At 40.2% G+C, this 23,368-nt stretch overlaps 1 protein-coding gene across 10 annotated transcripts in view; it reads left to right on the top strand.

Moving 5' to 3' along the window:
* RBMS3 (RNA binding motif single stranded interacting protein 3) overlaps positions 1–23,368 on the top strand; it is a 1,078,291-nt gene that overhangs the window by 589,108 nt on the left and 465,815 nt on the right. The window lies entirely within an intron of this gene.

Below are 23,368 nucleotides of genomic sequence, written 5' to 3'. Positions count from 1 at the left end.
AAGCATTTTCTTTAAAGCCCCTGTAAAATGTGTACTTAAGTACCTTAGGGCAGTAAGCTTCAAGAAACATTAGAACTATGATGAAATACTAAAGCAGGGTGTGAAGAGGAGAAACAGGGAGTGTCCCTTGGAAAAAAAAAAATGAGCAGGATCAAATCCTGTCCAACATTTCTATCCTTCAAATTCATGCAGCTGCAAATGAAATAGCAGCTCAAGATAACAGGTGGGGGTAATGAAATTCTACCCTGCCAAAATTTATAACAGCTTCAACAAGGCATAGTCTGCCACATAGAGAATGTGGTTAGGCTCATGGACTGTATAGCACTGTAGCAAAGTGGGTATCCTCACACCGCCTGCTTATCTCGCCCATCACGCCTTGTTGGAAGTTAATAAGTTGGTAAATAAGGTGGGAGGGTGCCCATTTTTCTTTGCACCCCAATATTAGGGGGTGCCCATGGCTCCATACCACCCCTACATCGCGGCCCAAGCCTTGCAGATGGAATCCAAATGTTAACAAGCACTCCAGCCACACACAGGACTCCAGAATCTTCCTGGAGGGACCCTCCTTTGAACCCTCTGCTCAGGTGGCCTATGCCTCCTTCATCTGGGCTGCCAAGCTCCTCATAGCTCACTCCCCTCTGGGGTGTGGTCCCCTGCTCGGGACCTTCAGCCACACACAGGCCCTGGCCTGACCTCCAAAGCCAGGTGGGGTCCCAGGCCCACAGCTCTGGTTGCCCCTCATGGTGGGCCCCTGGCCCTTTTGACCCTCTTGGTCCTGGCCCCAGCATGGGCCAGTCAAGGAGCACTCTACCTTGGCCTCACTAGCCCCACACTCTCTCTGGGTCCCCTTTCACTAGATGTGGGGGAGCTGGGGTACCTCACGCCATGACTGGTGCCCCAGGGTCTCACAGGGGACTCTCACTCCCCCCCGGGGCAGCAGGTCATGGTGCTACTATTGATGTTACTTCTACCCACCCAGAGGTGAGGGCTGGGGTTAAGTCACCCCCTACTTGCCTTTCACCAGGGTGGTAACTGGCCTGACATTTCTTGGGGGCTCCTGCGCCACTGAGAGCCCCACCAGGCCACTCAATCCCAGAAGGCCCAGGACCAGGAGCCTCCAAAACCATTCCCTACATCTCCTCCCTTACCTCCCAATGATACCAGCAGCCCTGCAGCCAGGCAATATTGTTGTCTGGCCTCCAGCAGCAAAACTGTCCTGTTTATATGGGCAGCCCTGAATCCAAAATGGCTGCCCTCATGAAGCACCTGGCAGCTGCTGGCTCCAGGCCCTTAAAGTGGCAGGCACAAACAGTGTCTTGCCACAACCACTTACATAGTATTATGCATATGCAGGGCAGCATGTGCATAATGGGAGCACTTACTGCTTTTGTTAAAATGAAAAGCATTGTCTGTTCCACTAAACATTCCTGCAAGGTGGTGTCTTATGTTCAGCACTGTTTCACAATTCTTTCCTTGAGTTATTTCTTCAAAGATAAGAGAGCATGGCAGAGGTTGTCGAAAGAAAAATGCCTCTAGATGTTGGAGCTTTTTAATTTTGTACTGGATAAAAGTTCATTCCTCATTAGCAAAATTGCCAAAAGTGCAAAAAGGGAAAATGAAACAGCCTACTAAATCGATACGCCCAGTCTGTTGCATTATTCTTTGTGATCTATGTAGAATATAATAGGTAATGGTGGATGTTATCAATTTAAAAACTTGGAAATATATTTTGATGCCACTGGAGTCTTAGCCAAATCATAGCAGTTGCGTTTGAAAATTAAAAAGGTCATTCATAGCAAAGGAAAAAAAAAAATATGTATTAGTGAATTTCCATGCAGTTCTAGCAGAATACTTTGCCTAGCTAAAGCAGCTACAATTCTTTGGTTTACTCTCTTCTGGGAATAAAGAAAATGTGAAAAATTAGCTATATTCTTCAAATATTCTTCTGATTTTAAAGGATGGTGAGTATACTCTACCCATTTTAAGGCTTTGTACTATCCAACCTTGTTTTAGGCTGGTGTGAGCTATTCAGTCAGGTTTCAGGAAATCATATAGGATACCTATACATGATCAGTGAGGCTGCTCCAATGCACTGTAATGATAGCATGCCAGAGCAAACTTGATTAATTGAGTATGCTGGAACATGGTAATTACCATGCTCCAGTAGCTTCCAGCATCTTCTGTATCAGTGTCCTCCTGCTTCGAAATGGTGCTTCAAAAGCACCCAGAACATCTCATGTATCAGCACCCCCATGCTTCAGAATAGCTCGTAGATGAGCTTTAGATAAAGCACCCCCACTGCCATTTTGAAGCATGGGGACGCTGATACACGAGGTGCTCCAAGTGTTTTAATTAAAGTGGCTGTAAGAGTTGCTCTAATTAAAACACATCCCCCCCCCAACCTTCCACTCCCAGACCATGTGTATAAATGTCCATAGGCTCCAAGAGAGTTCACTATGGAAACCTCTTCTTTCAAGATTGCACTTTGTTGGGAGGCATATGTACTACCTGAGGCATAGGAGAAACAAATATAATTCTGTAATAGAACAATAGGAAACAAAACAAGCACAGTCATGACGAAATGACCAGAAACCTCTGAACAAAGGAGGGAACAATTACATATAGACAATAATGAAAAATAGACAGATGATTCATTCAGATGCTCAAAGACAAGATCCTAATAAGATCTAATGAAGTAGTTGGAGAGTTTAGGTTGGGTTTTTTTGGTCCTCCTTCATGTATTTGGCTTGTGGGTCTAGTGTGCTTCCTAATTTAAAAAATAAAAGGAAAGAAAATAAAGGAAACCTTTCAAGAAATGTATTAATCTAAATTTATAGTCATCTTTTTTCATTCCCCCCCTTTTCCTTCAACTGGCTTGTAGGCCTACATGCTTAGAGCAGAAGGAGTGAATAACGGATATTTCACAGTACAGTCTCCATACCTCATAGCAATGAAATACAGAACATTTAATCTGCCAAATATACAAACCTATTACTTAGGGTATGAATTACTGTCATCTGCATCTGCTGCATCCAGAGGACTGGGAGTGTGAAGTTTGTGATGCTACAAACTTCTTGTGGCACCACATGCCACATGTGGCCAATGTTATAAATTTGCTGCGTGGTGGCAGAGTTTGCTACCAGAATTTCCCAGTAGCAAAAAAATATTTAAAAAACCCCAGAAATGAAAGTGGCACAAAGCACACAAAACAAACATGCACTGGCTCAAATGGAGGCCGAGCAGTCTACATCAGTGCTCTGGCTGCTGGCCAGACCTCCATGTTGTTCCAGCACATCAACAGGTAAGACTGCTAGAGCCAGCACAGGTGCTGTCCCAAGGGCAGTTTGCCCATGTGGAACATTTTGTCCTGCTATAAAGCACACTTGCAGGCATTTACACTGAGGCAGTTTGTGCCACTGCAAATGCATCCCCCTGCTCATCTGGCCACAGACTATTGAACTGTATGCATGCAGATTTACTTCCTAGTTTAGTAAGGAACTCATAATTACTTGGGCATCCTACTAGGTCCTTAAAAGACAAGACCTGAGAGAACTACGAGAAGTTTTAAATCCCACCTACAGAAATATTTTTTTTCAGTAAATAAAAACTATGAGTTGCAGTTTATAGAAGATAAACATTCAATTTTATAATCTTTGTTTTACAAAAAGAAGAGTGCTTTGACTTCTGAGCACTCTATTTTGTCTATGGGGAGAAATTTATCTAAAAGGGTGAGAAAAAGTCTAGAAAATTAATGTGGAATTCAAAACTTAATGGAAACCTTTTTTTCTTGCTTAGAAACCATTTGTCAGATATTTAAAATACAAATTTTGGGGATAGACAGGTAAGATTTCAATAGAGGGTGTCTAGAAGGGACTATCTTTTTTACTTCATCTGTATCACAGGATATTAAATTTAACCGAGTTACTCCCTTAATGAAACAAAGACCACTGTAGCAAGTGGAAGCTTTTGTATATTTTTTAATCTCTTTTTGCATATAGTAAGGGGCAACTTTTCCTGTATACCTGATGCATAAGTATAGGAAGATGAGGAGGGACAGATAATGTGATGCCACCTATCTCTCTATAGATAAAAGTCTATTTTATCTTGCATTTAATCATCAAGATTGTGTATGTGCTTCAGTTTATATGCATACTTTAATACCCCTGTGAACTGGATCCTAATAAACAGGAGGTATTCAGATGCTCTGATAAGAGAGCTGTATTAGTATCTATAGCTGTACATTAGTTGTACAATGTACAATTCATTTTATCTCTCTGTAAGTCTGCAAGGTAATTTGGTATATTATATTATATATATATATATATTATATATATGGTATATTATAAAAATGAGTTCTATTAGAATATTTTGAAAATGTTGAATTGCTATGTTTATGTTATGTATTAATTGATTACTTTAATTATTTTATTACATTTAAGAAGGAAGTATTTACTGCTGAATAAAAATATGAAGCAGGTCCATGTGAAAACATATACTTGTGAAGAAAGCAACAAAGCTCTGTGGAAGGCTTTTTAGTTAATACATTTTATTTATTGGGAATAGCATACACTGAAATAAATGTGCTGTGTTATTTATGGTTCTTAGAACTGCCATTTTGAGAGAGAAAAAAGAATCCATCCATGTGGATCTATGCCTGCTCACTGAGTGTAAACTACATATACCAGGAGGGTATGCATAGCCCATTTCGGGGAAAATGGATCTCAAGGAAAGTAAATAATTTGTTAAACAGATTTATTTTGAAAATATATGCTGACGTTATAAATATCTCCTATTTTAGAAACAAACATACATAATGTATGTGGCAATGGTTGAGTTCTTGTTTTTCTTTCTTAATAAGGTCAAATTCTTATATAAGCAGTGGAATAATAGTTCACAAGTTATTTTAAAATGAATAATGTATAATATTTTAATTAACAGGCTTTCATAAAATGTGGGATTTGCCAAGCCTGGCCAAGAGCTGAGGGTGGGCAGGTACTTTACAAATCTCTCCAGATAGCTCCCCCAGTAGAAGCCCTTGGTAAACCAGTCCTGGATCTCTTAAACAGAGAAAGCATATTATGCTGGATCGAGCCAAGTTTTGTTAGCAAGCACAATTACAAACCCCCATCTCCAGAGTTGGAAAAGCATTGCATTAACTAGCTGTGTTACAACTCTCGCGCCATCAGTCACATAAGCTGTAAGGTTGCTGTTTCCAATCTTAATGTGCTAGGAAGGATCCCTTTAGGGTGTCCTCTCTTATTGCTGTGGTGGGGCTGCATTACAAGATTTGTTTGTGGAGCCCATTATCTCTCATTTCCAGAATGTGGCCAAGGAAAGCCTACCTTCTTGCCTGTTCTGTTTATGCGGCTGCTGGTAATTGTGCCCTTTGCAAGATTTTTGCATATTTTATTTTGTCTAACCACTTTACTTCAAATATCCAATTTAATTTCCTTTGAAAAGAATTGCTGCTCCTCCATGACTGTAATCCATACAAGAGTATACTTAGGACATTGTTACTGAGTATTTGCAACTCAATGCTGACGCCCATAGATTTAGATTTCCATATTGTGGTAAGCTTCTGAAAAGCAGTGCTTGCCTTTCTCACTTGAGTTGTTAGATTATAAACGCAGTCACTGGGGTTATGGAAAGTGTTGCCTACAGAAGAAGAGTTAGCAGCGCTCAAAGCTGTTCCTAGAATTAATCATTTTAGGTCATACTGGGTGCATCTACACAAAAACGCTTTACTGCTCAGATAAGCAAATTACTGCATAGTGGGTGCATCTACATGAGACACTATATCACCCTAGTGACAAGCAACATAGCATTGGCAGGTATGAACTGTGATGCCACTGGTACTGCTTAGTAGCAACGAGTTTGCTGCTATTGATTAGTAGGGTCAGAAATGACCCATGTGGCCCTGGGACGCTTTAGTACTGGCATCTACTGCATAGTCATTTAGTACTTGTTTTAGCAATTGTGCAGGAACAAGTGTGCAGGCAGGTGCTCATGTAGACGTACCCCCTAAGCATCGCCATCTGTATGTGCAGACCCTTACTTTGCAGTAATTTGCTCTTCTCAGCAGTTAATTTACTGCCTGCAAATGCAAGTAGCAAATTAACTGCTGAGCAATTACTGTGCAGTAAGGTATGTGTAGACGGCTGACTGGGAGTAAATTTGCTCCTGGTCAGGTGGATAGCAGGAGGCAGGAGATTGTTCCCTGCCTTGGGAACTGCCTGCTGCCAGGGTGGGCTCCACCACTGGAGTCCAGGCAGGGACATATCCTCCTGCCCTGGCAGCAGGGAGCTCCCAGCCCCTGCTCCATGATCACAGAGCTGGAGCTGAGAGCTTCCTGCATGGGGAGAGTTCCCCACCCAGCCTGGAGCTGGCTGAGACCTGCCCCTGATTGGGACAGTTTCCGGCCAGCCCTGGGCTACACAGGGAAGTCTACATATGCAGCCTGGAGCTGGCTGGGGACTGTCCTGTTCCAGTTAAGAGCAGGTCCCAGGCCTACAGCTTTTCTTGTGATCCAGGGTGATTGGGTGATCTAGGCACAGGGCTTGGAAAGAGCCCCATGCCCAGATCCACCAGTGGGCAGCTAGCAGTGAGCTAAGGGGAATCCCTGCTGGAGGCTTACTGCTAGCTGCCCCACCAATGGATTGGGGCAGAGATTTGGGACCTCCCCCACAGCTCTTTCCAAGTCCCATGTCCCCAGTTAGGGAGCCAAGGAGCCAAGGCCAGGAACTCCCTGCTGCTGGGGCAGGGGGACACTGTCTTAGCCTGCCCCAACACCTGCCCACCACCAAAGCCTGCCCCAACAGTAGGCAGCTCCAGTTAGACCAGTTAGACACCTTGTTAGACAATGTTGCAAGGTGTGAAAATGCAATTAATATGAGGACATGTGAGATGGAAAACAAGTTGTTCTTAAAACGTACTGTTGATGGCATTACAGATCTTGTTCAGAATAATTGTACCAGGGACTTCTTGGGATTGACCCAGGGAACAAATGCCAGTTTTCACAATCACTGAAAACCCTTTTCTTAGGCAGTGTTGTGATGATTCCTTTTTGTGATTCTTATGTAGGAAAGCATGCCTTCCATGCTCATTTGAAGCTTTTCAAATTCACTTCACTTGTTTAATCTGGTTTGTAGTTATTTAATATTGGCCAGTGGTAGTAGAGTTTCTTAGATTGCTGTTGATAGTGGCTTAGCTTCTCCCAGGGTGATTTCCTCACAATTAACCTCAGGTTTTTCATCTTATCTATGCTGTGAATGTTGAAATGTGTTTCAAGTGGAGGTCTGTTCACTGTATAATGAAAATGCCATATACATCTTTACATTTGTTTCTCAGGTCTGCTGAGAATGTTTCTATGTTTGACTAAATTATTAGTCCATTGTGACTCTAACTAAAGTCAAATACAAGCTTTTATGAGCTATTTTGGCTCACCTCCACTTCCCAGGCCTATCACTATACACTAATTTGCTTCCCCTGGCTGAATTTTTTCCTAGCTCATCTATTTTTTCTATATGCTTCTTTCCAGGTATTAGTATCTTCTTGCTCACTAAGACTGAGGAGGTTCAGCCTTGCCTGTTTCCATCTGGTGATGACAGCCAAAGTGGGTCTTGGTCCCCAACTTTTCTTTCTTATCCTTGGAAAATCCCGATGCCTTCTCAGCCATATTGGCATATATACCTTGGATAGTCCTCCAGTCTTTTTCTTCACCATCAAAAATGGAATCCAAATTTGTCAATGTGAAAAACTTCTTTGAAAGCTGAAGTCCAAATTCCATTTTAGTTTAGTGAACCAATGGGTGACTAAAACTTTGACAGTAATATTTAGTGCATGGTTATCTGTTCCTGTTTATGCATTCGTATCATAGGAATCATAGAAAATTAAGGTTGGAAGGGACCTCAAGAGGTCAACACCCTGCTCAAAGCAGGACCATCCCCAACTAGATCATCCTAGCCAAAGCTTTTTGTAGCCGGGTCTTGAAAAGCTCTCTGGGTAACCTGTTCCAGTGTTTTACTGTCCTTCTAGTGAGAAAATTCTTCCTAATATCTAACCTAAACTTCCTATGTTGCAACTTGAGACTCTTGCTCCTTATTCTATCATCTGCCACCACTGTATCACACACGACACTGAGATTCTCATACTGTGGGACTCGATTGATGAGATCCCATATTGTGCAATTTCCCTTTACCTTATTCATCAGTCATTCATAGGAGTATATTACTGGATGACTGCCAACTTTATAAGTTGGGTCTAGAATACCAAACAGTGTTTTACTATTAACTGGCTGCATCTACATGCGTTCAACTGTGGAATAAAGTGTCACCATCTACACACGTGACACTATGAGGCCATAGTAAACTAATTAACACTGACATAACATAGTACTGTTGGGGACAGTACTTCCTCATGGAGGAGTAACTGACTGAGATTAAACACATGTGTAGATGCTGACCATAGGTGTAAATTGCACCTGGTCAGCCTAGCCAGCGGAGGGCCAGACTCCTGCCTGCTGCCGAGTCACGTGGTTCTGTCCTTTTAGCACCATCGTGCTGCAGCCAGCCCCTCTGCTGCCTAATGTCTCCATCCAGAGACTGGGGCTGACCCACTGTGCCCCCAGCCCTGCCATAAACTGCTCTGCTTTGGCTCAAATTGCTGCTGGCCTGAGCATATGTGTAGATGCTGTGCCCATGAGTAGTTTACTCTGGCTCCAACTAATCCAGAGTTTGTTGCTTTCAATTAATTGCACATGTAGATGCACCAACTGGGCATGTTTACACATGCTATTAATACTCTGTAAGCTTACTGCACAATTAGATACTATGCAGTAAGCCTTCCCTGGCACGGCATCTACATGTACACCTGTTGGGAGTAAATTTGCTCCTGAAGGGAGCAGTTCAGTGCAGGCATACTCCACTCATGCTGTACCCTTTACAGCAGCAAGGGGGAGCTCCAGGATCCCTTTGGGTGCCAGTCTGGGCTTGGCAGGAGGCACCAGAGGCACCTGGTCCCTGGCGGGGGCGGGGAGCTGTCCTGCCAGACTGGGGCACAGGGCTGGGAAACTGTTCCCCCCTCAAGTGCTGGTTCTTACCTCCATGCCCCAATCTGCAGATTGGGGCACAGGGCTGGGAAAATATCCCCTCCCCCTGCTGCTGCTTCCCAGCCCCAATCAGGACACAGGGCTAGGAATCCGATGCTGAAGGAAGGGATAGTTTCCCTTCCCCTTGCTGTCTGGGCACTTTGCTCCCAGTCAGCAGTCTATATGTGTGCTACTACTCAGCAGATACTGTACAGTTTATCTGCTACCTGTATTTGCAGGTAGTAGGCAACCATGCAGTAGACTAATTTACTGTGCAGTAAATACTTCATACATCGAGATGGTGATGCCTTGCTGTACAGTAGATTAGTCTACTGCATAGTAAAGCATCTCATGTACACATGCCTGCTTATTCATAGTTCAATACAGGTGTCTGATCATTTTTATTCATGATTAGGATGACTCCTTTTCTTCCAGATGGAATTCCTGACTGGATCTTGATTTCTAATTGGTCAGTTTGAAATAATCTGCTTCTGGTTATCTACTCTCATTCACAGTGAGACGGTCAATTTTTTCTCCATTTTGTATTTCTCTCCTCTCTCTCTTGAAATGATTTTTCCAACTGGTAGCATCATATATTTAATTTGAAACAGTAGACTCTTAAAGAAACTAGCTTTTTGCTAGTTCAAGATTGAATTGGTAATTATCGCACAGTTTGAACACTATCTACTTGTCCAAGGATCTGAGACTGCAGTTAGGAAGGTCTTTCCTTAGTTTCCAGGAAAAGAATATTTTTTCAGGATGACAATATCAGTATCCCAAGACTAAGTGCATTCCTTATATAACATGAGACATTGTAGTATTAGTGTGCATGTGGAAATAGAAAGGCTTTTGAGGCTTGCTGTGATTTGTCAGTCAAAGTAGGGGCTTTCTTCCTTATCAGTGGGTGCGTCTACACATGTGCATTTACTGTGCAGTAACCAAAATTACTGCTCAGTACAGGCACTACATAAGTATTAATTTATTTCAGCAGTATATTGCTGTAAATCTTTTAAGTAACAGATTTTATATTGTGCAAAATAACTTTTAAAAAACACAGTTTTGCCAATCCCAAATGTTCAGAAATCACACAATTTTTTTTTAAGTTATAATTATTTTTAAAAGAGTAGTTTAGGTTTTCTTTATTTACTAGGATTGTGAGAAGCTTCGGTCCGTGATTCGATTTGGCGCAGATTCGGGCCAATTTGGTGGCTGAATCTCCGAATCCGAATCGAATTGAAACCCTCCTAACTGATTCAGAGAGATTCAGAAAGACTTGGCAATTCGGACATAGACACAGCTGTAAATGTTTTTTCTACATGCCTCTAGGTAGCAGGTGGTTCATGAATGCTGTGATTCTGGGGCGCATGGAGTGTTCCACAGGAGCAGAGGGGGCTCCCCAGCTCACGCAGCAGCAGACCTAGAAGTGGACCAGAAGCACTTGCAGTCCACTTCTGGGCCCTCTGGGGAGCATGTGGGGGACCTCTTCATGCCCTCCCATGTACCCTGGCTCAGCAACTGATGCTTCCTGGGTCTAGGGGGGGCACCCAGGGTCCTCCTGAGGCTGACTGCTGAGCCAGGGAGCATGCAGGGGGGGCCCCTGCATGCTCCTCAGTGGACCCAGAAGTGGACCAAAAGTACTTCTGGTCCACTTCTGGGTCCACTGCCATGCATGTGGAGGGCTCCCCCCTGCACTCCCATGTGACTCTCTATGCACCCCAGCATCTCAGCATTCACAAGCCACACTGGTACCTTGAGGTATGTAGAAAAAACATTTAAAGCTGTGTCTATGTCAAATCGCTGATTCTCCAAATCAGCACTGAATCTACAGATTCAGAATCAGCCAAATTGAATAAGGGACAGTGATCTGAATCAACTAATTGAATCACTGTCCCTAATTTGGCCAAATCCAAATCTGAATATAATAGGGTCTGCTTCAGATCCTACCACTTGGTTTCTGAATTTTTAAGATGTTTCATGTTCTGTTTTTAAGCTGTTTTCCATAAATTGCAAGGGTTAGCGGGGGGGTTTTTCATTTTAAATGAGGTTCTGATATTGTTGCATTAGCATTTGACCCTGAAAGCTGAGACTCTAAGAAGAGCAACAAGCAAAATAATATTTCACAAAGAATCACAATGCTTAGCAACAGTGAAAATACAGTGACTTGATCTCTGGGCTTATTGCTTAAAGGTACTCTGTAAGTGTGTGACTAATCAACAGTTACCTGCTGCTTTATTTTATTTTATTTTTTTAAGTAACTAGATGACGTTGGATGGACTTACATACATCTCCACTTAAACACCTACCGTGTCTACCTGAGGGTGCATATATGTTCTGGCAACAGCCCAGGTGCTTTGCAAATGGAGCCTAATTTAAAATTCTCTATCTGGGTTGATTAACTCAGATGTGGCAATTTCATATTTGCCAATGCATCCAAAATTTTCTCTAGTGGCATTAACAGGGTTTAATGAGTAGCTCTGAACTTCTTACTGTAGCTAGGAGATGCCAGCACAGATTGTTTTCATCCCGTTGTAAGGACCCTCACAATGACAACTTTCTAATATGTCCGCAAAATATCACTTCATATTTTGTATTACATTTGTTGCAGCTCTATCAGAAACTATCCATGATTGTCTCAAGTAAGTCCTGTCAAATTTGCTTATTGCATTGAAAGTTAGGCCCTCTAGAGTGGAAACTTCATCCTAATTAGTTCCCCAGACTCTTTTTTTCAAACAGCTTCTTTTCAGGTTAGGAGATTATTTCCTGAGTCATTATTCCATGATAAACGAACTCATGGCTTAGCAAGTATTTTCCATAAGGACCCAAGATCTCAAATATCCTGTAGTATATCATCTAATCCATGATCATTTCAGGGGATTTTTTTTTCCACTGTTGAATGCTATTTCCAAAATTCCAGCCCCAGATAATTTGTTATCATTCCAGGGGATCCTGAAACATGATTTTAATTCATATAAAATAGTTGATTAGCCCCTTTGTCATTCTACTGGTGTCAGGTGGTTTAGTTCACAATTTTGTTCAAATTTACTGGTCTCAGGTTGATTTATAACCATCTCATATGTCATATAGATTAACTAAAACCTTAAAAGCACTTTTTCAGTTCATGGTAGCATTAGTTAAAACCCCCTGACAATACATTGGCTTTTTTTCACTGATTGCACAGAATCACAGCTTCATTTACACTTTTTTGTGACTATCACCCTCATGGCATGACTCTGGATCTTGTATACATGTAAAAACTTGTTTATCTGACCTCTCATTACTTAAAAGTAGATCATTCTTCTCAGCGTTGATGTATTTCTTATCTGTTTATATTCAAAAGTCCTGTTTATCCAAACGTTTCAGATAGTTCCATAAACTTCTGTAAAATAGGACTCCTATGAAATCTGACCCCTGTAGTTTCACAAAAGACTATCATGACTCTTGTTCAGCTCTAAGTGCTAATTTATTTTTTCCACCGCCATTTTAGTTTTTTTCTTCCTTTAGTTTCTGAATTCCATTTATTAGTCTACATATGTGCCACAACCCAGATGTACTTTTTATAAAATGACAATTTGATAACAAACCCTGCTCATGGACTCTTATTGAATGCAATTACTCAATAAGAACCAACCATCAGTCCGATCAATTAATTATGACATAGCTGAACTTCACGTTTGTGATATGTTAACAATCAGAAAAGTAATCATTCCAATTTTTCACTCAGTTATTACAAATTCCTTGACTTCTGTTTATATTTAGAAATTAGTTCTTTCTCAGTAGACAAAGTGAAAGTTAGGCACTAACAGGTATTTCAGCTAAGTAGGTATTTTATTTGGAACTGTGCTTCCTTTACTCAGTTAAGAACTCAAAACTATTGGATGAAAATTAGTTTTTTACATCCACCAGATACCCAAGACATGCATTCTAGAAGATTCTCCTTTGCCAAATCAACCCTGGTTTCAGTGGTTACATAACAGCTATATTCTCCGCCAGACAAATGGCCTGGGGAATGTATTGAGAGTCACTTACACACTATTTTCTCTATATTTAAAATAAGTCATATATTTAAGAATTAAAGATGCAACCATGCATACAGATATGTTGGTAGGCAAAACAATCTCAAACTTCTATTTTTTAAAGATTAATAAAGTATGCCTTTGGCCTAAAAACCTACCTACCTGTGGGGCAAAACTACAAGTGAGAGGCCATTACTGGACTGAGATTCACTCTAATACATGGGCCAAATGCAGCCTGTGGAGCCGTGGTATCTGTTTTAAATATGCTATGGCAACAACCGAGAGGACTATGATCGTACTAATGTACCATTGTTAATGGTTTGTAAAATTACTCAAATTTTGTTCAAGCCCAAATATTGAAGAAAAGAAGAATTAGAGACCTGAAGGGAAGTGGAAAATAGGGTTAAATGCTATATGAATTTACCAAAGGTAGATTTTGCTAAATTAAGCTGATACATTATCTTATCAATGAAAACTATTTGCCAGATAAAGAAAATGAGGTAGAAACTATCTCTCTGGATTTTAGTGAAGTATTTGATATGGTGTCATGTGGGGAATTATTAATTAAATTAGAGAGAATGGAGATTAGTAAATTTATAAAGTTGATACGGTAGGATTGGATAGCATTGAACAAGGAGCTGTCAGGCTGCAAGGAAGTTGTTAATGGAGTTTCTCAATCTTGTTTAATATTTTCATTCATGACCATAGCACAAAAAATGGGAAAGTGCTGATTAAATTTGCTGGCAACACATTGGAAGGCATTGTCAGTGCAGAGGAGGATTGGGATGTCATCCAAATGGATCTAGAGACCTGGAATAATAGAAATATGTTGGAATTTAATACCACAAAATATAAAGTCATGGACTTAGGGACTAATAGACTGCTATAAGCAGGGTATTGGAAACAGCCGAGACAGAAAAAAAATATTGGGTGTACCTGCAGATCAAATGTATTGCCAACGTGATGCAGCCATGAAAATATAATCCTAGGATTCATCAAAGAAATAGTTGTTCCTTTAGATATGGCACTGGGAAACATTTTCTGGAATTCTGTGTATACCCCTAGTCATCCATGTTCAAGATATGTGGACTGAAACTGGAATAAATGCAAAGAGATACTAGAGTAATCAAGAGAATGGAGATTCTGTCATATGGAAAAAAGACTGAAAGACCTTGGTTTATTTAATTTAGCAAAAATAAAGTTGAGAACGGGTAAGATTGCTCTCTAATAAATACATCAGAGTGCGGGGGAAGGGAAAATAACTAAAGGATAATCTGGGCACAAGAGCAAATGGCCACATCTACATGAGCAGCAAACTACACAGTTGTTACTGAGAAGTCATTTAGTACTTGCTTATGTACTAACCAGTAATGCTAGTTACTGCACCGTCATTTAGTACTTGCATAAGCAAGTGCTATATTCCTGTACAGTAACCAGTGTTACTGCAGAGTACCGTTGCTGCACGTTTTTTTTCCTGATGTTACTGTACAGCAGCAACAAATTATTACGCAGTATCTCATTACTACTGCGCAGTACCATTACATCATGTTTACTGCCCCCGACACTACTGTGCAGTAGCAACAAACTACTGCGCAGTAGCGGTTAGTGTAGATGCGCCCACAGAGTATATATTTGGGCTGGAAGTAAAACAAGGTTTGTAACCAATTTTGGAGTTAGCTTCTGGAATGACCTAGCAATTAAAGAAGTAGGGCCAAAATAATTTAATGAGTTTTTAGGTGGATTTTGTAAGTTTATAAGAGGTTTACATGATATTGCTTGCTATGATAACAGGGTACTTGACTTGACACAGGAGGCCCATTCCAGTCCTGTGTTTATAAAATTGCTCTAATTTAATTACAGCTGTGTGAATTCAGAATGAGGCAAATGAGAAACATCTTTTTCTCAGTTTATTTCAAGTGCTGTGCTAAGCATGATTTTTGTTTGACTTGTTGTGAATCAAGTAATTATTCTTGCTTTAGGTTTGCTCTCTTGACCACTGAAGTCCATGAAAAGATTTCCAGGGACACTTTGGATCAGAGCAGTAGCATAACAGTAGGTGAAGGTGGCACCTGCTCCAGCAGGCGAAAGAGGCACTTGGCCCCAGGTGCCAAGTGAGGAGACATCACCCCACCCTGACAATCTGTGCCCCAGTAGCATTACCATGCTGGGAGCTCCCAGCAGATCCTGACTGATGTTGCTTTAAGAGCAATATTGCCAGGGTGAACAGAGTGCATGTGGCAACAGCTCAGCTGGACAAGTTTCAGATGTTCCCAGCTGGGTAATGCTGTTGGCCCCACAACCCCAATCCCATCCCCATTCTCTGAACCAATGTACACTCCTCCCCATCCCCTATGCTCTCAAAATTGTATTCCCTCCCCTCCTACCCCCTCCTTCTTCTTCAGGGCTTGCCCTGGGTGCCAGCTTGGCTTGTGATCAGTGTTCTGGTGAGTATGCAAAAAGAATCACCACTTACTTTCTCTGCCTCACTCTCTTTTAAAACTGTTGCTGTAAGAGCCCCAAAACTTTTAGTCCCAACTTCTTTGGCAATTTTTGGTTTGACTCATGTGAATGTAAAATGATGGCAAGATCTAGTTTAATTTAGATCCAAAATTAATTGATCTTCTGGTCAGAGAACACACTCTTCTTGAAGATCATCCTCAGTTGTAAATAGTAAAGGTAATTTGTTCAAGTGTGTTTGTTAGTGGCCCCAATATCATAAACTGTGTACACAAAGACTTTATTCACCTACAGTGACAAAAGTGATTCACACACGTTAAGTGACTTGATCAGGAATATTCAGATGAGTTAGTAATTCCTGTGTGAGTAACTCTGCTAAAATGAGTAATTAATGCTCTTAAATAGGGGAGGAAAATACTCAGGTGAGTGAAATTACTCATTTGCATTTATAGGGATTGAGCCCTAAGAATATCTGTAGGCTTTCAAATAAGAAGTCTAAATATTTCCAATATTATGCTTGCTAGGTTACCTGCTAAAGCCAAGCAAGAAAAGCCGTGTATTTTGGAGAAGGGAAGCAAAAGAATGAGTAGAAAAAAATTATCTCTATTATTTTAACTGTATGGGGAGAGTATCACTCAATCATTTCATATTATTAAGACTCATAACAAAATGGGATTTTCGGATTATGACTTTAAAGCCCTGTGTTCCCACTGTGTTTTGGGAACGAGTGAAAGCATATGTGCCTACAGGACTAAGTGAAACCAGAAATTTTGTTTCTGTTCCTGTTTAGACTAAGTTTTTTTACTGACACTCTGCTCCTAGGTTTGGCATTCCTGGGAGAGAGAAGAGAAGTGGAATGTAAAGGGGAGAAACTTTCCAGTCAACATTTGGTTTGAATTTACATATAACTGAAAAAATGTTACATATTATAATTCCAGTACTGTTCCATTTTAACCACAGAAACACTAGCTGCATTGTAAACTTCACATAAGCCTTTCATTTCATGTGCTGAATCGGTGTCTCTGCATCACTTTTTATGGTGGTAAATAAGGACTTAAACAAAGAAAACTTTTGAGTTAAAAGATGTTTAGATGAAAGTCTGTAAAGGTCTACTACCTTATCTTTTATCAGAGAGCTTCCAGAATTCCTTAACAAGACAGAACTGATGTCCTTTTTTATAGTTTATCTCTCCTCAAGAACATATCTTTGTCATAGATTGCAGATCTGGTTGCTGGTTGCCCATGACACTGGAAAAAATGTCCAAGACATGATGAAAGGATAAGGCTTTTAGTTTTAACTGAGATAGTTTCTCTGACTAGGAAACTTGAAACTTTGATCATTTTGCTTTTGATTTAGATATGAATAGATTTGTTTCTCCTGACCCTAAAGCAATCATATTCACACTTGACACATCATATAACAGAGTAACTAATTACAATGAGACCTTTGGCAATTGTGGAAAAACAGTATATATATGTGTGTGTGTGTGTGTATGAAGTATATATGTATGTGTATGTGTTATATATACACACACACAACACACTATTATATATATATTTTATATTACATATAGTGTGCATGCACCCACAAACAATTGATATAATGGAAAATATTGTTTGTGTGTGTGTATGTATATACAATGTAATATGAAGAAAAATAGATTTTTTTTATACGAGATGCCTCCAAATCATATATGTATACCATGTAATATATGAAATGCCTCATATACAAATATGATCTAGAAGCATTTCCTATAGCAGATACCCATTTTTTCTTCATAACTGATAACTAAAATAGAATATGTTGAGCTACATAATTATATTTCTGTAATAATTTAAAAACTCATGGGTGTCACTTGAAGATGTCAAGGCACTTAATGTTTCCTTTTTTTGTATATATGCTTTATTCTTCCTTCATCTGAGACTGTAAAAGTTTGTTAAAGACATTGGCTGCAATTCAGCAAAGTACTTAGAGATAGGTACATACTAAAACATCGGGCTGATTTTGAGGATCTGATTTAGAAGCTAATTTCAATCTTCTCTACAAAACAAATTGCAGATGGGTAACTTAGACATTTCCTCACGTTCAGAGTTTAGACCAGGTCAAAGAGACATAATATTTCAGATCCTACAGCATATGAATGGTACCAATATACCAAGCCTTGCACTTTAACATTTGTTATTGCAATGTTTTCAGAAATATCATAGATCTTGGCCTGAGGATATATACCATATTTACTTGCATACTACACTCACCTTTTCCCCAAAAATTAGCCTTCCAAAATTTGGGTTTGTGTCTTAATTGGGAAAGATAATCTTTCATAGATTTCATAGACATTAGGGCTGGAAGGGACCTCGGAAGATCATCGAGTCCAGCCCCCCCGCCCAAAGGGCAGAAAGTCAGCTGGGGTCATAGGATCCCAGCAAGATAAGCATCCAATTTACTCTTGAAGGTGTTCAATGTAGGTGCTTGAACCACCTCCGATGGCAGGCTGTTCCAGACCTTGGGGGCTCAGACAGTAAAGAAATTCTTCGTTATGTCCAGCTTAAAACTGTCTTGCAGTAGTTTATAACCGTTTCTGCCCTGAACTGGAGCATGGAGATGCTGTAAAATAGTTTCTACTTCTTTTACTTCCTTTCTGTAGTGATAGAAATAATAATCTATAGATGCTCCTGAACAGGAGACTGAGGGAATTGGGAATTGGGAGATAGTCACTAAGGGAGCAGCTAGTTAGAAGTTGCTGGGTGCATCTACACAAGACGCTACATCACCTTAACAACTCCCTACAGCGACTTAGCGTTGGCGGACACAAACCATGACACCACAGCTACGTTGCCATAGTGACACAGTCCCTTGCCATAGTGCATTGCTACAGCGATGTAGCAGCTAAAAATAATCATGTGCTGCCAGGATGGCAAGGTAACATCTGTTACTGTGCCATCATTTACTATTTCCTTTAGCAGTAACTATACTGTCATAGGGGCATGTGTAGGGGTGCCCAGTGAAAAACAGACCATGGGTTTGTATATTTTGCATACACCTCCACAAATTAAACTGTAGTATTGTTCTTATTCATTGTATTTATTGAACCTGGCAATCACTACTTGGTGTTAGAGTGGGATATGAGACAGAACTTGAATTAATTTGAGCTCCAAACTGAAGAAATTGGAAATCTGAAAAATACTGAATTCCCCCTCCGCCCCACCCAAAAAAAGATCCTTGAAAGACACAGATTTTAAATGTGAAAATCAACATAGTAGGAGCATAGTATAGACCAGTATGTTACTGACCTAAAGAGACTAAAAAAGGAATTCTGCTTTTGGGAACTTGACAGAATCTCTTATAAGAGATAGGATCGTTTGTGGCATTGCAGACACTGTGTTACAAGAAAAACTATTGCAAGAGGGTGACTTGTCTCTAGAAAAGATTGTGCAAATGTTCAGGGCAGCAGAAACTATGAAGACCCAGGCTGCAGAGCTGAATGCACCAAAAGGGGTCATCCATATAGTAGATATGAAAGCATATGGCTGGAAAAAGCTACCCAGTAGATGGAATTTTCCACTGTAAAAAGCCATTGGGAACAAGTACAAAAAAGGCAGATGTACACTAAATGTGGAAGACAACATGTCCGAAGATGTGCTGCATTTGGAAAGCACCATTTTAACTGTAACAAAAGGAACCAGGTGCTGCTGATGCCAAACACAAATCTCAAGTGTTCATAGTTGAGCGTATGCTAAAAGAAGAATTATAGATATGGTAAAATAAAAAATTTCAGTGACAGGAACTACATTTTGTTAGTGGACATGCAAGAAATAATGGCTTCATTTAAACTGGAGATCGGAGCTCAGGTTAATATTTTACCAGATCATGGATATAGAAAATTTAAATTAAAGGCAAAAGTAAGTCCAACAAATATCACAATAACTGGATATTCAAGAACAAATATACCTAAGAGAGACACATGTCATTAGCACCCAATATAAAAATCAAGTATGCAAACTCCCATTCATTATGGTACCATGGGAGAAGACATCAATTTTGGGTCTAGTAGCTTGTGAGAAACTGTATCTAATTAAGTGTGTGCTTGAAGTACAAGAAGACATGACATTTATGCATCCTGATGATCATCTTGGCCATCACAGCTCTAATCTGGACAGTCAGGAGAAAGCCAATTATTCCAGGATGCAAGAAGTAACCATGTCCTTATAGGAAGAAATTTATCTACAGACACTGCAGATACTATCACACATAAAGAGGAAGTCAGCCGTAGTGGTCTATAGCTAAAGAACTTTGTGCTATGTGCAGAAGCACAGCTATCAACAGTTTAGATCAGTTGACTCCCTGTATAAGGACTCAAATCTATCAAGATGTGGAGGAAGAATTTCCCACCAAAAACCAAATTAGATGATACTTTGTTGCTCAAACTTCCTAAAGGGATTTGTTAAGAGAGCTGCAGGAAAGGTGAGTGGTAAAGATTTACTCCAGAATAAAGTGTTAGTAATCTCTCCTTTCTAGATGAGTATTAATGAATTTTTCTTAATTTATTTTTTGTAGTTTTTGTTAGGAGGAAAGCTATGGTGATAGATGCTATCATTTATAGATGCTCCCTAAAAGGAGACTGAGGGCATTGGGAATTGGGAGACAGTCCCTCAAAGAGAAACTAGTTAGGAATCAGTTAATGAGAGACTGACAAATGGTTTGCAGATGTTGTGTACTGCTCTTCAAATTAAAGATCTTCCTGTTCATTATTCTTGTATTTATTGACCCAGGTGACCACATTTTCTCTCCAGCAGTGGCCTGGTGTGGCAGGTGGACTCTAGAAGGGCTATTTCCTCTTTGATTCCTGCTCCCCCAAAGTTTACAAACAACTTCCCAGAAGCAATACTAGCATTTCTATTTAGGCAGTGCTGAGGCAGACAATTGACTTCATGTCTGGGTTTTGAAGTCCCACTACTTTTCAGTGGTCTTGATGTTCCGCTAACCAAGTTATCCATTCTTTGGCAATGTTGATGTCTGTTAGCTACTCCTAGCCTCTCTTCTCTTATTTCATGGCTCTGCAGACTGTTTTTAGCTCTTTTCAACTTCCTAGATCTGCCCATGAAGTCCAGTCTTCAGCAGCAGCTACAGTTGCATCTTTTGGATGAACATCCAAAAATAGGAAAGGGAAGGTAATTGAGCTGAAGATTATTAGTCTCTGTTTCTGCTCCATACAGCTGTAATTCTGAACAGATTATTTTTCTTCATTCTGGCTTCCTAAAAGCAAGCTGCATGTCTTATTTAGGGGTGTGTGCTATGTGAGAAGATACAACATATAAAGATATGATCCCTCCTCTTTGACCATATATAAGTAGTGTTGCAGGATTGCTGCATTTGAAATGACTTTGACAATGTGACTTTTGGAGTATGTATCCACAATGTTTTTTCTTTTAGGAAAATGATTTGATAATTTCAAATAGTAATTGGGAAGGTTCACTCTAGTGCTGATTTGCAGATATCCAAACATGTATAGCATTTATCTTTGCTTGTTTGTGTGCTTAGTTTTAGCATTCGTTAATATATTGTTTTGGATTCTTGTAAATTTGGGGCCAAATGTTAAAAAAAAATTATTAGCTGCTCTTGCAAACTAGGCACATGGGCATACAAATGTTCAATCCTCTGGCTCAAAACTGGCATTTGCTCTCAAAAAATGTAATCAATTGCCCATGCAAATGCTGTGTATGCAATTATCCATTTTACTTGCATACCTAAATAAAGATGCATGTTTCATAGTTTCTAGGGTTGGAAGGGACCTGAGTAGATCATCTAATCCAACCCCCTGCCATGGCAGGAAAGAATACTGGGGTCAAACAACCCCAGCAAGGTGTTCATCTAACCTCCTCTTAAAGACCCCCAGGGTAGGAGCCAGCATCACTTCTCTTGGAAGTTGGTTCCAAATCCTAGCCGCCCTGGCCGTGAAGTAGCGCCTCCTGATATCTAGCCTAAAAACCCTGTAAACATGCAGACACAATGTGTGTGTCAGTGAATGGTCATTTTGAGGTCAAATTCTACAAGCCTTTACTTCTGTCAATATATCATATGAATAGCTTCTTTGATTTTCATAGGACTACTAATATGACTAAGGATTTTTTGGTTCCTTGTATGTCTTTTTTGTAAAACTCAAGTTTATGTCATAATATTTAGGATGTTTTGCTGTGCTAGAATCTGATATGAAAAAGGGACTTTATGCTAACTGGCAAAAAGCTTATAGGAACAGTTCCAAACCTTCACAAAATATTTCCCACAAAGACTTAAAAAAAATCATGTTGCAAGAATTATGTTGGAGATATCATTGACCGAAAGGACATTTTTCCTGAATGAGCTGAGAACCAACGGAAATGACTCCAGGGTTTAAAATCCTTTTATTTCCTCTGTGGAAGATATCTGTGCAGCTGAAACTAACCATTCCGACTGGCTCCATGCCAACCTTTATGGGAACTAAGATTAGGAAGTTGCATGGTCAAAATAGCCGTTGAACAAATTGCTTCCAGTTTAAAACCTCAAATTTCCTGATAAAGCTGTGACTGTTAACCCTTATTTTTTCCAATAGGTGACTGGCCTGCCAGTTCCTAGGTCTGTACATTTATCCTAGCCTTTCCTATTCTGGTCTCTTCTCAGAACTTCTGTAATGCATTTGCTAATTTTTAGTTTTGATGTGAGATAGGTATAGCAAGACCTGAGAAATAAAATCCAGGATAGGTTCACTTTGCAACTAAGCTGCTCTTTCTCACCCTATGGGCATGTCTACATGATATGCTTACTATGCAGTTGACTGATTAGCTGCACAGTATATGTCTTTATGTTTACACCTGCACCCTTGTTAGGCTAGAGTAAACTAATTTGCTCTGCAGTAAAAAAAACAGCTCTGCATATCCGCAAAATGCTTCATGTACATTAAGCAACCTTATACAGGTGAAGAAATTAAAGCAAAAAAGTCACACTGCAAATCAGTGACAGAGCTAGGAATAGAGTACTGCTCTGTTTATGCCTTCTCAAAGGTGTTATCCTATGGGCCCTGATGTGTCTACTGAAACAACTGTTTCTGCTGTGCCTGCAGTCTCTTCTGTGTAACATTAAAGCATGGAAGTGTAATTCTTTGGTTTTATGTGATATTTTGACAGGTAGTGGATACTCTGCTGATAATTATAATTGCATCATAGAAATAAAAGTTGAAAAAGTTTGTAGATCACCAAGCCCATCCTAGATCTACTTCCCACTAAGCCTTTTGAGTGTGGTATCTTAAATAAATGTGCCTTAGAATATACAGCATTTTCTTGCATACAACGTGCACGTTTCCCCAAAAAATCATCCACCAAAATTGGGGTGTATGTATTAAGGGGGCAAGCTGATTTTGTGCCTGGAATAAAAGTGCCCTGTTTTGATTCCTGTTCCACAGTTTAGCAGTTATTGCATTACTATTCAGGTGGATGAATTGATTGTCTCATTGTTTTCCACTCCAGAGGTATTAACAATCCTCTCTCATTTTAATGGTCCTGATGTTCCACTAATCATGGTAACCTTTCTTTGGCCAGTTTTGCTGTCTGCTGGCTGCTCCTGGTCTCTCTTGTTCATAGCCTTGGAGAATGTTTACCTCTTTTCAAAATTATAGGGTACATCTATCTGTTGCCCTATGGCAATGTAGTGATGACTTCACTATACGGCATACTATGGTGACACAGCCATCACGTAACTCTACAGGTGATCAACAGCGGTGTTGCTGTAGCGGTATGCTCGCCCAGCATAGAGTGCTGCTACAGCAATGTAGCAGTGAAATCTA

This window comes from Crocodylus siamensis, chromosome 5 (genome assembly GCF_052110815.1).
Source record: "Crocodylus siamensis isolate JL-2025a chromosome 5, ASM5211081v1, whole genome shotgun sequence".
NCBI lineage: Eukaryota > Metazoa > Chordata > Crocodylia > Crocodylidae > Crocodylus > Crocodylus siamensis.
The sequence above is the reverse complement of the archived record's forward strand: the minus strand, read 5'-3'. Positions and strand labels throughout refer to the sequence as shown.